Genomic DNA, 15,126 nt, shown 5'->3' with positions numbered 1-15,126 from the left:
CTTTTGTTTTCAAAACAATTTCCATTACATTTATCACAAATTATTTTCAAAATGACCTTGTTTAGTAATCATACTAAGCATTGCTATAATTTCTACAAAAGCTATGTAAGAGAGATTATGAGGGTTATCGGCAAATTCATTGTGCTGCGTTTAAAACATACTTATATAAATATAATAAACGTGAGGAGTTTGAACTTTTAAAACACTGAATGGTATGAGGAAGACGCACATGCTTTTCAACGAAATCACAAAAATTACAATGGAAAGACTGCATTATTGCAATTTCAAGAGTTTGATTTCACCCAAAATTCAACATGCCTGAAATATAACCTTGCTTCTTATAGATATGAGATATAATGTCTTACGTTAAAAATAATAGCCCTGAAATTCTTCTTGAAAACTTTTCTAGATTTAAAGTAAGTTATGATAGAATTATTTTCCCTCTATTTTATGTTTTTTCATAGAAGTGAGACTTGTAATTTTAAGTTTATATTTACCTGTTAAAAGAAGAAGAAAGAAGTTAGGTCATAATAATCTATATTTTTCTGAAAAACTGTGACCAAATAATTCATGTTGTGACAACCCATGCAACAGACATCATAAAGGGATGTTTGGAAGCCCTTCTGTGAGTATCTACAACCTTAATTAGATTTTTAAACAGAATCTGAGCCATCAGTTACTGAGGGTTTGAAAAATGTTATGAATGCATCTCTTATTCTTATATACACACATGCAAAGATATTTGTACAATGCCTATTTAAAGCTATATAATTTTGAAAATAATATAGGGAAAATCAGTACTATAAATTGTATTTCATCTCTCCGAAATTCATATGTTGAAGTCTTACCTTACTCCTGATGTGATAATGGTATTTAGAAATGGGGCCTTTAGGCTGGGCACTGTGGCTCACGCCTGTAATCCCAGCGCTTTGGGAGGCCGAGGTGGGCAGATCACGAGGTCAGGAGATTGAGACCATCCTGGCCAACATGGTGAAACCCCGTCTTTACTAAAAATACAAAAATTAGCTGGTTGTGGTGGTGCTTGCCTGTAGTCCCAGCTACTCAGGAGGCTGAGGCAGGAGAATCTCTTGAACCCAGGAGGTGGAGGTTGCAGTGAGCCAAGATCACGCCACTGCACTCCAGCCTGGCAACAGAGCAAGACTCTGCAAAAAAAAAAAAAAAAAAAAGAAAAAGAAATGGGGCCTTTAAGAGATAATTAGAGTTAGATTTAGATGTGGTTATAAAGGTGAAGACCTCATAATGGGACTCAGTGCCCTTATAAGAACTGGAAGAGACACAAGAGCTCTGCCATGTGAAGATGATGAGAAGGCTGGCATTTGCTAGTCATGAAGAGTCCTCACCAGGACCCAAATCTGCTGGCACCTTAATCTTGAACTTCCTAGTCTCTAGAACTGTTAGAAATAAGTGTCCATTGTTTAAACCACCCCAAACCACCCAATCTATGGTATTTTATTAGAGCATTTTGAATTGACTGATATTGTCAGGCAAAGTAGAATGAAATTGGTTTCAGGAGGATCAAAACGACATCTGTGAAAAATGACTTTCTGAATATCACAGAATACTTGCACAAGTGAGTAACTTAAAATGATAATAGACAATGTTATTATAATTGTTTACTAGTAATATGTGGATTTAGTGAATAAATTATTTCAAGTTTTAAACAACTTATTTCCTGATACCTGTTTTTTGCAAAGGCAAATGGTAATTACAAAATAAGAACTCTATGAATAGCTTCTTATAAATCATGCAAGAATTTCAAGTTCTTGAATACCACTATTTGATCATTGTTTAGTGTTTTACTTTCTCTGTATTCTGTATAATGTATAATATTAAATAGCTTATGTCATTCTAAGAAATAAGCTATTTTGTAGGAAATATTAGTGCAGTTAGACATCTGACTATAATAACACTTTTTGGCAATACTCTTGTGAATAATGCAGTAACTAACAGCTTACTAACCTGAAAGAGATATTTTCTTAAAAATTGAAAACTGAACAAGTTTATGCTCTTTTTTGCATCACATTTATTTTTATTAAATAAATGCAATAATTGTATGGCTTTTATCATTTAGAAAAACATTTCTCAACTTAGGAATTCCAATTATGCTGCAGTAAGACCCTCCTAAAGAACCTTCACCATGGAAACAACTATAAAGCCATCATATATTAGGAAACAACCTGAAGATTTTAGATATTAATAGAAGCAGGCAGATACTGGAGAATAGTATACTCTTAGAGGAGAAAAGCAGTACAAAGTTATCTCCTCATTTCTGTGGCTTTTATCCTGGAACTAATTGCATTTTCAGTGTCAGGAGTATCACTGGTAGAAAAACCTGTAATCTAAGTTGGGGAAACAGAAGACTGTTGGCAGAAGACCATCATAACAATAATTGTGGGAAACTCAAAAAGAAAAGAGGCAGAGAAAAGATGCCCAAATTATGTCTTCCTATATTTTTCACTGATGTCTGAGCCGTGCATACATAGAACAGACTCAGAGTAGTTCACCTAGAGGCAAAAATTCTGAACTGTTGCTGAAGCTGCCTTTTGTGAAAATAGTTTATAGTTTAAGCATAAGCAAGAAAATCACCTGAAAAAATAAAAGAAACAAAATCATCAGAGAAATATGTGAACCCAAATAATTATAACTTAATATTCATAATGTCCAAAACACAATCTAAAACTACGTGACACACAAAGAATCATGAAAATGGCATGCATTTCCAAGAGAAAAGAAAAAAACATAGTCTGCATAAAGATAAACTATGTATTCAAACTATCAAATAAAAGTTTTAAAGCAACTATTATTAGTGTATTCAATGATGTAATATCAAATAGGCTCATTAAATGAAAGAAAAATATAAACTCTCAGGATAAGTAGAAATGATAAAAAAGGACAAGATAGAAATTCTAGATAGACTGGATTAAATAATATGGGAAAGAAAATCACTTTGGAGTCTTAACATCCAATGAAAGATGACAATTACATTTTAAATGAAGTAGAAAATAGATTAATAGAAAATATTCCAGGTAAATAACAGAGGGAGAAAAACAGTCTCATCAACTTTTAATGTAATATCAGACACATGTGTAATTAAAATTGTAAAAGGATAGTAGAGAGAGATCAAAGCAAAAAAATTTAGAAAATAATAGATAAAATATTCCCAAACTATAAGAAAGTTATAACTTTATAGACACAAGAAATTCAGCAAATAGTTAGAATAAACACCACAGAAAACCACTCTGAGAAATTCCGTAGTCAAATGGTCATAAACTAAAAAATAAAAGCAACTCTCAAAAGCAGCTAAAGAAAAAATGTGACATACTTTATACAGAGGAACAACGATTTGATCAATGGCTGATTTGTCATCAGAAACTATAGAGGCCTAGAAAGAGAGTGAAGAAATATCTTTAATGTGATAAAATTAAGGAATTATCAACCCAGAATTTTATATCCCCAAAAAATAAAATTTTCTCATAAAATTAAACTATGAGAAGTTTTCCTCATTATACTAGCACTAAACAAATATTTAAGGAAACTCTTTTTTTATGAGATAAAACTATAAATTTTATTTTGCTTCTCAACATAAGCTCCGTCAAGTTGAAGACACTTTTATAAGGGATGATACCAGCCATTTAGTTCATCTTTAAAGAACTGAGGGTGCTGGGAATTTAACCATGTCAATGTAGTCTTTTTTACATTATTAGCTGAAGAAAAATGGATGCTTTTTAAATATTTTTTTAAGATTGTGAACAAAGAATTCTGAAGGAGCCAAATAAGGATTGCTGAAAGACAATGATAGCAGATGAAGAATATAATAGATCCACAGGAAGAAATGAAAAAGCATCAACACAAAAATATCCAGGCAAATAAAAATAATGTTTTTCTTCTGTGCTTTTTCCCATAATTTGTTTTATAAATTATATAAGTATTTAAAGTAAAAAATTGCATTCAAATAAGTTTTAAAATGCAAGAAAGCATATACAGGACAAATAAAGGAAGAAAACAAGAAAGTCAAGTAGAAATCAAATAATAAAATTTTGACCCAAAACCCAACAATAACAACAATCATAGTAAAAAGTTAATGGACTATTCAGGTCAATTAAAGGACAGTGATTATCAGAATAGATTAGAACAATAACTAGCCCATAAACAAACAACAACTAGATATATGTTTCTTAAGAGAAGCAGACTTTAAATATAAAGTTTGAACTTTATATGTAGTTCATATATGTAGGCTGAACGTAAATAATATTGCATAAGAGGGTTGTAGTGGTTATATTAATATTACATATAATAGATTATCAGACAATATATTAACAAAAATAATAAAAGTGTTAACACATAAAAAATAGAAATATTAAAAAATTATGTATATAACACAATTTAAAAACAAAGCAAAAATTAACAATTAACTCAATAAGTAATGCAATAATTGTAGACTTTAACAGTCTCCCTCTCAGCAATTTTCAAGTCATCTAGATAAATAAATCATATGAGAGCTTCACAAAACTACTACCACATTGAGTTTCACATTTATAAGAAATTATATATAACAACAGGTGGTGCCCATTTTACTACTACCAAGGTAGACAGTATGTTACATCATGAAGCACATTTCAATAAATTGGAAAACAGTATATTCTCTGACAAAAATGAAATTAAATTAGAAATAATTAACAAGATTATAAGTAAAAGTCACAATTTAGAAATTAACATTTTATTGTAAAATAATTTGATCAAATTACTTAATGACAGAGAAAAATACTAAGTTTTAAGGTTTATGCTGAATATAAGACCTATCAAAGTGTATACCGAATATAAAACCTATCAAATATTAAGTATTTAAAGTGTATACTGATATAAAACCTATCAGTGCTCACAGGAAAGTCTGTGATATTGAATGGTTACATTAGAAAGAAAGAGAAAAAAAGACCTAAAATCAATAAGCTAACTGCTCACTTTAAGAAATGAATAAAATAATAGCACATAAAACCCAAAATAAGTAGATGGAAAAAATAATATAAGAGCACATACCAATGAAATAGAAAATAGACAAAAAAATAAAGCCTATTAATGAAATAAAAATTGAATCTTTAAAGTTAATTAAATTGATATATCTGTAACACAGCTATTCCTGACTATTAAAGAAAAAAGATACATAACCTGAAAATCAGAAACAAAAAGGGAATATCCATGCCTATTTGATAAACATTATAATGATAATAAAATATTATGACACAATTAGGACAATACATTTTACAAATTAAAAAGGCGAATATACAATATACAAAAAGGACAATACATTTTACAAATTAAAAAGGCGAAAAGTCACAAATATGATTGACCCAAGAAGTTGTCACTCTATCCTCACAATAAGTCAGAAAGCTGAACAAACTGATAATTAAAATTTTCTTGGATCCATGAAAAAATTGGAATTTAATGCCAATTGGACACCTAAAATCTATAGAGACAGGCAAATACAAAAAAAAAAAAAAAAAAAAACTACCGATAAGATTAGCTTACTTTGAGCAGAAGCAGCTGAGTTCATATACTAATAAAAGCCTTTGAGTGGCAGTTTTGATGAACTGCTAGGTACTGAGTGTGAGAGTGACAGCATGAGACTGACGAACTTCTGGGGACCACAGTATTAGGGAATCCTCTACACTTTTGTGGGTTTTAATGCCTTGAACCCAAACAGATCTTAATGATGAAGAACCAGGAAAAATCCTCTTGTGTTCCTGGTAAAGAGATGGGAAATATAAACATTCTGAAATAGGCTTAGAACATTCTCTATAACAAAAGCTTTATATGCAGGAATACAAGACTGTGAGAGATTTATGCATTCAAAGTTGGATTTATCAGTCCAACTCCAGCATCTCTACTCTTCCTACCTCAACAAACAGAGGGACTGAAAAACACTTGTTAACATTACAGACCAGGTACATAGGCCCACAAAAAGACTGAGATTTAATCATAAGATTACAGATCACTTACCTTACCCATGTCTCATCTACACGTTAACAGACTTTCAGGATAATTGTGGATTATAGCTGGAGGAGCTACAAGGTACACAGTCCTTCTAAAGAGGAAAGATAATATATGAGACAAAAGCAAGGACACTGAGGTAAATTAAGGCATCTGGCACCTACATACATGGAAAATATGAAGCAAATATTAAAATAAGAAACAAAGTCCAAATTCTAACCAGATTAACAGTACACTTCACACTAAAGACATTTAACTTTGTTCTTGTTACATAACATACCCAGCTTTCAATATGAAATTGCAAGGCATTCTAAAAGCAAATAAATAAATAAATAAATAAGAAAAGTCACACACAGTCTGAAGACATAAAGTAAATATTCGAAGTAGACACTCAGGTATAATAAAGATATTAAAATTATCAGACAGAAAATGTCATGAAATTAAATTAATAAATGAGGGTTTCTAATGGAGAAAGTAGACAATATGCAATATATAGATGGATAATACAAGTAGAGAGATGGAAGTTCTAATAAATAATCAAAAGAGAGTGCTAAAAATAAAAAATACTAACAGAAAAGAAGATTAACGGATATATAATTCCATCTAAATAGAAAGAATAAATTCTAGTGTTTTATAGAATTGTAAGATAACTATAATTAACAATTTATTGTATGTTTTCAAATAGCTAGAAGAGTGAATTTTGAATGCTCACAACCCAATGAAATTATAAACATTTGAGATAATGAATTTGCTATCAACCTGATTTATTACATTCAAAATATGTATCAAAATAATACATTGCGCCTTATAAATATATACAATTATGTGCTAATTAAAATAATAATAGAAGCACAAAAAATATAGTGAGAAATAAGAAACATTTGATGTGCTCAATACTAGCCAGGACTAGCCAGGAATGAATCACTGAGCTACGAGATATTTTAATAAAAACTTACTAAATTGAAATGCAAAAAAAGGTAAAGAAGGTAATGAAGAAGATAAAGAAGGGGAGAAGCAAGAAGGGAAGGAGGAGGGGGAAAAGGAAAATAAATAGATCAGCACATACAAAACTGTGGGCAATTTCAAAATGTGTAACATACACATAATGATAATATTTTGAAGGAAAGAAAAGGCAGTATTTATCAGAAAAAATATTTGAAAAAACAATGACTGAAAATTTTTCAAAATTAATTCCAGACCCCAACTATAGATCAAGAAATCTCTGAGAACATTGAATAAGCTAAATATAAAAAAAACTACCCAGAATAATAGCACATTAAAAACTACAGAAAATCAAAGACAAAGAGAATATCTTTAAAAAGCCACAGAGGAAACAAACAAAAATATCTCAGTCATAGAGGAACAATGATAAGAGTAACATTAGATTCTCACCACAAACCTAGCAGACAAGAAAAGAGTGGAATAAAATATTAAATCTGTTAAAACAAAATAAAAATTAATCTGGAATTATAAAAACCCTGGAAGACAACCTAAGTAATACCATTCAGGACGTAGATATGGGGAAAGATTTCATGATGAAGATGCCAAAAGTAATTGCAACAAAAGCAAACACTGACAGATGGGATCTAATTAAACTACAGAGCCTCTGCACAGCAAAAGAAACTATCAACAGAGTAAACAGACAACCTACAGAAAGAGAGAATTGTTTTGCAACTATGCATCCAACAAAGGTCTAATATCCAACATCTATAAGGAACTTAAGCAAATTTGCAAGAAAAAAACATTAAAAATTGGGCAATGGACATGAGCAGACCCTTTTCAAAAGACATACATGTGGCCAACAAGCATATGATAAATAGCTTAACATCACTGATCATTAGAGAAATGCAAATCCAAACTACAATGGCATACCATCTCGCACCAATCAGAATGGCTATTACTAATAAGTTAAAAAATAACATATATTGGTGAGGTTGTGTAGAAAGAGAAACCTGTATGCATTGTTGGTGGGTGTGTAAATTAGTTCCACCATTGTGGGAGACAGGGTGGAGATTTCTCAGACCTAAAGACAGAAATACCATTCAACCCAGCAATCTCATTACTGAGTATATACCCAAAGAAACATAAATTATTCTATTATTATGACATATGCATGCATATGTGTATTGCAACACTGTTCACTATTATAGTGGACACTTGAATACTCTGTTTTCATAAATTTATAGACCCTACAAACAGAAAATCAGACAGGAAAGATATAGCTGACTTGAATAGCATCATCAATCAACTTAGTCTAATTGGCAAGCACAGAATACTCCATCCATCAACAGATGTATACATATTCTTCTTGAACTCACATAAAAGGTTCACCAAAATATACCATATTTTAGGCCATAAAAACACACTTTAATAAATTTAAAATAAATAATGTTCTAATACCACAAAATAATTAAACCAGAAATAAATAACAAATGATAGCTAGAAAATACCAGAGATTAAACAATACACATCTTAGTAACATATAAGTCAAAAAATAGTCTCAAGAAAGAAAAAATAATTTAAAATAAATAAAAATGAAAATAAACTAATCAAAATTTGTGGAATGCAGTTAAAACAGTGGATAGAGGGACATTTGAATATTAAATATAAATAATAGAATAGAAGAAAGATCTAAAATAAATTATTTTATCTTGCACCTTAAGAAATTAAAAAAAGAGCAATTTAAGCATAAAACGAGCAGAAAAAATATGTATATATATGTGTATATATGTATATATATGTGTAAATATATACATATACATACCATGGAATACTACTGAGCCATATAAAAGAACAAAATGATGTCATTTGTAGCAACTTGGGTGAAATTAAAGGTGATTATTCTAAGTCAAGTAACTCAGGAATGGAAAGCCAAAGACCATATGTTCCTACTTATAAGTGGAATCTAAGATATGGGTATGCAAACGCATATACAGTGGTGTAATGGATACTGGAGATTCAGAAAGGAAGATGGTGGAAAGAGGACGAGGGATGAAAAACTACTTATTGGATACAACGTACACTATTTGAAGGATGTGTACACTAAAATCCCAGACTTCATCACTATATAATTCATCCATGTAACAAAAACCCACTTGTATCCCTAAAGCTATTGAAATAAAAAAAATTAAATTGGCAAAGCCTGACTGACAGCACCTCAGCCAGTTGAATGATCAAGGTCAACATTACAGTCATAAATAATATTGATAGTATGTGTCATTATTATGAGGTGATAAAAAAGGTATTTTACCTCTGTGATCTTCTTCCCTAAAACTCATATCTCTAGTATACTCATGAGAAAAAGACAGAAAAATTATAATAGATTGACCTCTTATAAATGCCTGACAAGTACTCCTTTAATCCCCAATGTAATCAAACGTATAAAAAGTAAGAAAACTCACAGGCAAGAGATGCTTAAGGAGAAAGGAAAACTACAAGTAATGTTGTATATTGCATGTGGTATCCTGAATGGCAATCTGGAATAGAAAAGAAACATTAGGTAGAAATTAAGACGATCTCAATAAGTTATATACTTATTTAAAACAACTGCATCAATATTAGTTCATTAAATGTAGCAAATATACAAATTAACATAAGATATTAATAATAGGGAAAGTGACTGTGGGATATAAGGCAGTTGACTATACTATCTCTTCTCTTTTCCTGTATATATAAGACTGTTCTAAAAAATAAAGTACTTTGAAAATGTATATATATATAATATCCAAACATGCATATTATATCACAAAGAATGATAGTAAGTTCCTAAATTTAATTCAAACAGAAAGAAATGGTCATAACTTTATGTTTGGAGAATGTATAGGCACACAAAATAAAATTTAAATTAATCCAGAAAACTTAAAAATTTTATATTTTCTAATGATTGTAGTTTTACGTAAAAGTTACAAAAATTGTACAGAGTTCCATATATTTTTCAACGAGTTTCCCCTCATATTTACATCCTAAAAGTATAATAAAATTTTATTTATTTATTTATTCATTTATTTAGAGACAGAATCTCACTCTTGTCGCCCAGGTTGGAGTGCAATGGTAAGATCTCAGCTCCCTGCAACCTCCACCTCCCAAGTTCAAGCAATTCTCGTGTCTCAGCCTCCCAAGTAGCTGGGATAACAGGCACCCGCCACCACATCTGGCTAAGTTTTGTGTTTTTAGTAGAGACAAGGTTTCACCATGTGGCCAGGCTTATCTCAAACTCCTGACCTCATGTGATTCGCCTCTCTCATCCTCCCAAAGTGCTGGGATTACAGGTGTGAGGCACCACACCCGGCCCTAAAAGTAAATTAAATTAACAAAACTAAGAGTCTTTCGTAAGTGCTAATATAGTACTAATTCTACTGGACACTTTGTTCTGATTTTCCATGGTTTACCTCTGTTTTTTTGTTTGTTTGTTTGTTTTTTGTTTTTTTTCTGTTCCACAATACAGTTTGGGTTTTTACTTTGCATTTAATTTTTATGTCTCCTAGTCTGCTTCAAAATCCTTCAAGAGAGTTCTTCATCTTTTCCTTGTGTCTCGTGACTATAGCATTTTTAAGAGTATTTATGAGTCATTGTGTAAAATATATTTCAATATGGTTTGGTCTAATATTGATTTTTTTGCAAGAATATCAGGCAAGTAACATAATCATTCCATTGTATCATATCAGAGTCCAAAATATCTATATGTCGTACTGCTGGTGCTTCCAATCTCAATTGCTTGGTTGAGGTAGTGTCTGCCCTGTTTCTCCAACTTTAAAGTTACTGCTTTTTTTTGTTTTTTGTTTTTTTTTGCCTTTGTAGTTGATACATATGTTAGAGGAGATTCTTAGAGATTAATGAAATATCTTGTGTCCCCTAAACATTTGCTCACTAATTTTATCATTCATCAGTGGATCTTACCTGTGACGATGTTCTAACAATGACTTTTAATTTTTAATTTCTTTCTCATTTTGTCTACATTATTAATTGGAATTCATCTGTAAATAAGAATAATTGATTATAACAATATAGACACCACTTTACTTATTTTATTATATGTGCTATAATAGTCATGTTATGTACATGTAATACCATTGGTTAATTCCATTTTAGGATCTTCCCACATTCTCTTTGATACAGTAAAAACTACACTTTGTGGTATATCATTAAATGGATTTTGAGAAAAAAAAAGTCATATATTCATCACCACAATTATAATACAGAATGGTTCTGTCACTCACAATTATCCCTGTGCTGCTTTTTATAGATGAGCTATATCTTTTCCTTCATAATCCTAGAAAAGTTCCTATCATTTTGTCTTATCGAAACTGTATGTAAATCAAACTATATAATTCTGATTTTATTTCTGACTTGCTTCACTAGGAAAAACTTAAGAGTCATCATTTTGTTGCACACACCAACTTCTTTTTTAAGTGATATGTAGTATTCCATTGGATAAATATGCCACAAATTTGACTCTAAAATTCATCTTGGAGGGAGGTGGAGCAAGGTGGCAGAACAGAAGCTTTCACTGATGCCCCCCCCCCTCCCCACACCAGCAAGGACACCAATTCAACAACTATTTACACACAAAAAACACCTTCATGAGAACCAAAAATTTGGTGAGCCCTAATAGTTCCTGGTTTAAGTTCATATCGCTGAAAGACACTGAAGAGATACAGAAAAAACAGTATTGAATCTTTGCTGCCACTCCTCCCCCATGCCCCATCAGTGGTGGCTTGATGCAGAGAGCCTCTCTGGGCACTATGGGAGAGAGAGCACAGCAACTGTGAGGCATTGAACTTCAGTGTTGTCCTGTTAGAGCTGAAAGGAAAACCAAACCAAACTCAGCTGAAGCCCACCACAGGAGGGAGCATTTAAACCAGCCCTAGCCTCAGGGGAACCTCTAATCCCAGTGGTCCAAACTTGAGTTCTCACAAACCTCCCCACTAAGGGCCAATGCACTCTGGGTGTCTAAGGAAACTTGAAAGACAGTCTAGGCCACAAAAACTGTGACTCTTAGGCAAGTCCTTGTGCTGAACCAGAGCCAGAGACAGTGGAATGGGGAGGCATGCAACTCACCAGGACATCAGCTGGGGAGACTAATTGTAGTGCAGGCCTCATCCCTCCCCTAAACCCAGGATGTACATCTTGTGGATCCAAAAGAGACCCCCTTCTCACATGAAGAGAGTAGAGGGAAGAGTGGGGAGAACAGTCTTGTATCTTGTATGCCAACTCAGCCACAGCAGGATAGAACATGTGTCAGAGTTGTGAGGACTTCTTTCTGGGCCTTGCTACTGGACAATATTTCTAGACACATCTTGGGCCAGAAGGGAACCTGCTGCTTCGAAGGGAAGGACGCAGTCCTGGTAATATTCATTCCCTGCTAACTGAAGAGCCCTGGGGTCCTGAATAACCAGCAGTGATACCCAAGTACTATGTGGAGGGTGAGCCTCTGAGACTTACTAGGTTCAGGGGAGACTCAACACATTCCCAGCTGTGGTAGATATGGGGCAACCAGACTCCCTGTGGTTGAGAAAAACAGTGGGAAAAGTAATGGAAACTTTGTCTTGCACCTTAGGTACTGGCATGGCCACAGAGCGGTAGAGCACCAGGGGTCCCTAATTCCAAGACTTGACACATTGATGGCATTTCTGGACCTGCATTGCTTCTTGAATGCAGTGGGAATGTCACTACCCTGAAAGGGGAGTCTCAGGCCAGGCAGCAATCATCACAAGCTGACTTAAGAGGCCTGGGGCCTAAAGGAAACTTTGGTGTTAGTCTGGCAGTACCCCCCATGGCCTGTGGTGGTGGTAGCTATTGGGTGAGGCTCCTCTGCCTTTGGAAAGAAGAGGGAAGAATGGGAAAGACTGTGTCTTGCAGTTTGAGTGCCAACTTAGGGACATTACAATAGAATACCAGATAGACTTCTAAGGTTTTTGACTCTAGTCCCTGACTCACAGACAGGACCTCTGGACCCACTTGGGTCCTGGGGGACCTCGCCGTCCTAAAGGGAAGAACACAGGCCTGGATGGCTTTGCCATTTGATGATTGTAGATCCCCGGGGCTTTGAGTGAACATAGGCAGTAGCCAGGGAGTGGTTACAGCATGCCTTGGGTGAGACTCAGTGCTCTTCTGTATTCAGGTCTGACCCAGCACACTCATAGTGGTGGTGGACACTGGGGTGCTTGTGCCACTTTACCTAGAGCTTTAAGTGGCTCAGAACAGAGGGAGAGACTCCATTTGTTTAGGATAAAGTAAGGGAAGAGAACAAGAGTCTCTGCCTGGTAATACAAAGAATTCTCCCAGATCTTGTCTGAAACCATGGAGGTAGTACCTAGAGCTTTAAGTGGCTCAGAACAGAGGGAGAAACCCCATTTGTTTAGGATAAAGCAAGGGAAAAGAACAAGAGTCTCTGCCTGGTAATACAAAGAATTCTCCCAGATCTTATCTGAAACCATGGAGGTAGTACCTAGAGCTTTAAGTGGCTCAGAACAGAGGGAGAGACCCCATTTGTTTAGGATAAAGCAACGGAAAAGAACAAGTCTGCCTAGAAATACAAAGAATTCTCCCAGATCTTGTCTGAAACCGTGGAGGTAGTACCTCTACAAGTTGGCAAGAACCACAGCAGTACTAGGCTTGGAGTGCACCCTAAAGCAGATATAACTCTGATTACAACACTCAAGTCCTTTTGAATATCTGCAAAGCCTTCCCAACAAGGAGGGTTACAAACAAGCTCAGACAGTGAAGACTACAAGAAATAGCTAATTCCCTAATGACCAGACACCAAAGAACATCTATTAGCATCAACACCATCAAGGAAAACATAATCTCACCAAATGAACTAAATAAGGCACCAGAAACCAATCCTGGAGAAACAGAGATATGTGATCTTCCAGAAAGATAATTCAAAATACTTGTTTTTAAAAAACTCAAAGAAATTCAGGATAACACAGAGAAGGAATTCAGAATACTATCGGATAAATTTAATAAAGAGATTGAAATAACTAAAAATTGAGCAGAAATTCTACAGCAGAAAAATGCCATTGGCATACTGCAAAAGGCCTCAAGAGTCTTTTAATAAAATGATAAAGCCAAAGAAAAAAATAGTGAGCTTGAAGTCAGGCTATTTGAAAATACACAGAGGAGGCAAAATAAAAAAGAATAAGAAAAAGAAGCACTCTTACAGTATCTAGAAAGTAGCCTCAAAAGGGCCAATATAAGAATTATTGACCTTAAAGAGGAAGAAGAGGAAGAGATAGGGGTAGAAAGTTTACTCAAATGAATAATGATAGAGAACTTGCCAATTCTACAGACAGATATAAATATCCAAATACACAAAGGTTTTATAACTCTAAGCAGATTTAACCCAAAGAAGAATAATTCAGGGCATTTAATACTCAAATTCCCAAAGATCAAGGATAAAGAAAGGATCCTAAAAGCAACAAGAGGAAAGGAACAAATATAAGATACAACAAAGCTCCAATATGCCTGGCAGCAGGCTTTTCAGTGGAAATCTTAAAGCAAGGAGAGAATAAATTAATAAAAGAGTGTAGTTGGATTGTTTATAACAGAAAGGATAAATGCTTGAAGGGATGGATAACCCATTCTCTATGATGTGATTATTTCACATTGCATGCCTGTATTAAACATCTCACGTACCGCATAAATATATACATCTACTATGTACCCACAAAAAATTAAAAATTAAAAAATAAATCAGAATTAAAAAAAAGAAAATGCATCTTCGTTTCCTGTTTTGGTAATTATGGATGAAGCTGCTATAAAAAGTTATGTACAAGTTTTTGCAGGAACATAAACCTACCTTTTATATCTCTTTATGCATACCGAGGAGAAGGATTGCTAGATTGTATAGCATGCGTATGTTTAAATTTAAAAAATTTTCTGAATTTTCTCAATATTTAAAAAAAATACCAAAATTGTTCTTCACAATGGCTATGCCTTTTTTTTTGTTGTTTTTTTGAGATGGAGTCTTGCTTTGTCGCCAGGCGGAGTGCTGTGGCACGACCTTGGTTCACTGCAACCTCTGCCTCCTGTGTTCAAGCGATTCTCCTGCCTCAGCCTCACGAGTAGCTGGGATTACAGGCACACGCCACCACGCCCAGCTAATTTTTTTACTTTTAG

The sequence above is a fragment of the Pan paniscus genome, chromosome 10 (genome assembly GCF_029289425.2).
Source record: "Pan paniscus chromosome 10, NHGRI_mPanPan1-v2.0_pri, whole genome shotgun sequence".
NCBI lineage: Eukaryota > Metazoa > Chordata > Mammalia > Primates > Hominidae > Pan > Pan paniscus.
The sequence above is the reverse complement of the archived record's forward strand: the minus strand, read 5'-3'. Positions refer to the sequence as shown.